The sequence below is a fragment of the Trichechus manatus genome, unplaced genomic scaffold, assembly GCF_000243295.1.
Source record: "Trichechus manatus latirostris isolate Lorelei unplaced genomic scaffold, TriManLat1.0 scaffold00075, whole genome shotgun sequence".
NCBI classification, from domain to species: Eukaryota; Metazoa; Chordata; class Mammalia; order Sirenia; family Trichechidae; genus Trichechus; species Trichechus manatus.
The window spans coordinates 7,190,677-7,193,688 of record NW_004444011.1 but is presented as its reverse complement, the minus strand read 5'-3'; the positions used below and the strand labels follow the sequence as shown (position 1 = coordinate 7,193,688).

The window sequence follows — 3,012 nt, the reverse complement described above, 5'->3', positions numbered from 1 at the left end:
TCTTGCTCCTTTCCCCAGGACCCTTCCCCTAATAAATACTGTTTCGGCCATTGTTCAGGGAGCCATCTTGGCCACGCAAGTCCCGGTGTGCTCCTTTGCTTGGCCAACCAAATAAAGCTTCTTCTTCCACTTCACCTGTTTTATGTCTCAGTGGCCGCACCAAGCAGACCTAAAACAGTCCAGTTACATAACAACAACAGTTCAAGATCTTAAAAACCGAGAGCTTCTTTAATTTGGTCATAATTAAGAGACTTGTTGTAGCAATAAATTCTCCTTCAACTTTAACAGTTGCAGATAACAAGACAAGTAAATGGTTACTGTTTCAGTTATCTACTGCTGTGTAACCAGGGTCAGATTATCCAATAAGCAAGGTAAGCACAGGTTTACTTTCTCAGATATAGTGAAACTCATGTGAAATTTTTCACTACAGATTTTTTTCACCATGCTTACCTCGGCTTATTGGATAATCTGCCCCTGTGGGTAACAAACCTCCCCTAAATTACGTGGCTTAAAACAACATTTATTATTTTTAATGATTCTCTTGGTTGTGTGTGTTCGCTGATTTTAGCTGGGCTCATTCAGGTAGCTGCATTCAGAAGATCTGCTGTGGGCTGGGCTCAGTGGTAACAGCTGAGACAGCTGGGCCTCTCTCTCCTCATGATCCTTCATCCCAGCCTTCTTCATGGCACGGCATTGCAAGAGGACAAAGGTGGAAGCTGTACACCTTCTTGAGGCCTAAACTCCAGAACTTGTACAACATCATTTCCACTACATTAAATGAGTTAAAGACAGTCACAAGTCCAGCCTACATTCAAGGGCGTAGAGAATAGACTCCACTTCTGGATGGCAGGAGCAGCAAAGTCACATGGCAAAGGGCTGTGTATTGTGGAATGGGAGGAAATTTGTGGCCAATAAAAAAAACCAGCAACAATTGTGACTGCACATTATATTGTTTTTATAGTTCCAGCAAATGTTAAGTACTACTAATGATACAATTCTTATTTCTAAAGCATGAAGGAAAGCAACATTCAAAGACTGATAAAAATCTACAAATGTTTATTCTTTCCCCTACACATACACACATACCAGGCGTCGTTCTCCCTAAGTACTGGCCACTGATTTTCCAGTTCTTTTTAATGCAGAAACTTTCTTTCTGCTTTCTAGTTAGCTATAGCAATACTTCCATAAGTATTGCAGCTTGGCAGTTTTTCTTTCCTACTTATTTTGGCCAATTGCCACCTAGAATATTAAGTACCCTGAGACAAGCTGTCAAAAGCAACACTCCTAAAACTGCCTATTGCATCTTTTCCATGCTCGCTGGGGAGAGCAAGACTTCCATGGGGCAAAGCAATCTCCTTTGCATCTGGGAGGGGAGAAAAAAAATGAGATGAGCTGGACACTGACAGGCAGCTTCTGGTAAAGCCTAGAGAACTACTTTTAAATATTTGGCTGGACATTAACTTTTAAACGTGCCTTTTTTGTTGCTCGACGATTTTTAGAGCTAACAGGTATTTTATAAGAACTAAAAAAATCTAAATTTATTCTGAGGAATATTCCTCAAATATTTTTAAGCAGCAAAAGAAATGCAAACTACTTCTTTCCCCTACGTTTAACCATTTTTTAAAGCAAGCTGGATATTAGACAGACTCAGTTTAAGTCCCGAATTACAAAAATTGCTGAAGATAACATTTGTTTTTACATGTCTTGAAAATATCATTGTAGACAAAATGAGTTGACATCTAGTGACAAGATGAATCAAAAATAAGAAAATAATTAACTAAAATAAGTAGACTTTCTGAGTTATCCACAAATATTTTTAAATTTGAATTATTATCCATGCCAAAACATTACCTCTGAGAGTTTATGAATACTGTATTTGGTACTTTTGACTTAGCTAATAACATTTGTTCACAATAAAACAAAACACATACATGGAGAAATTGGTGCCAAAATAATGTTAATAAATTCTCTAGTCAAAAGGACAAAAAAACAGATTTCGATGTTAAATTAAGGAGAAATTAAACGTATTTTAATTTTTCTATCGAGTCTAGTATTCTGTCATCAGTAATTTTTTAATCCCTATAATGTCCAATGAACTATTTAATGAAAGCTATCAGATATTTTCATATAAGGAATATACCAGGGTTTCCAATCAATTTATTTTATTTAATATATGAAAGATCATTATCTTTATGTGCATAAATCCATATGCATATTATTAATCAGATTTATTTCTAAACCCTCCTCAGCCTTTTGGCTAAGATCAAGTGTAGTCTGTTCTTATCACTGTAGTATATCATACATCCTCTGAGGACAATATAGTAAATGGATTTTTGGAGCATTGAGAGGGAAAAGGGGCTTGCTTCATCCACTCTATGCATCGACCTGGTATTGCAGTAACTCCAGGAATGGTGCACCATGGGGAATAATCTAGTTTTCAAAAGTAGAAATATTCCATTTTCTCTGGGTCCTGGTTGCTTATTTGCAGTCTCATTCATACGCTTCACCTAACAATTGCCTTCCATTTCCTGCTTCTGACCTGCCTTTGCTGTCTTTGTAAGAAGTGCAACTTCCTTCTGAAGCTAGGGAAAACTCTGCCTCCTTTGCCATCAGACTTGAAGAACTGGATGGTGCCCAGCTACTGGTACTGAATGTTTGATTAAATGATTCTACAGAAGAATCCTGCTCAGAAGGGAGAAAGCGCAGAACAGAATTTCAAATTCTCGTGGAATCCAAATTTGCTGAAGCCATGGAGACTGATGAACCCCCAAAACTTTTACCCTGAGATCATCTTTAAACCTTAAACCAAAAATATTTCCTACAGTCTTTAAATCAAACAATAGTTTCGCTTAACTACTAAAGAATGTCTGCCTTGAGCCCTATGCTCTTTAAGAACTATCTATATGGGATCAAATTGACAACAGCAACTCGAAACATTAGACAGGAAATTTAGGGGGCAGTGTGTTTATGTTAAATGGAGGAGGAACAATTCAGAAAAGGAGGGTGAGAATG

At 37.4% G+C, this 3,012-nt stretch overlaps 1 non-coding gene across 1 annotated transcript; it reads left to right on the top strand.

Moving 5' to 3' along the window:
- The first annotated feature begins 2,237 nt into the window (after positions 1-2,237).
- LOC111821283 (U2 spliceosomal RNA) lies at positions 2,238-2,422 on the top strand. Its single transcript, XR_002824728.1, has one exon. It is a non-coding gene; the product is annotated as a U2 spliceosomal RNA (small nuclear RNA).
- Positions 2,423-3,012: the final 590 nt, after the last annotated feature.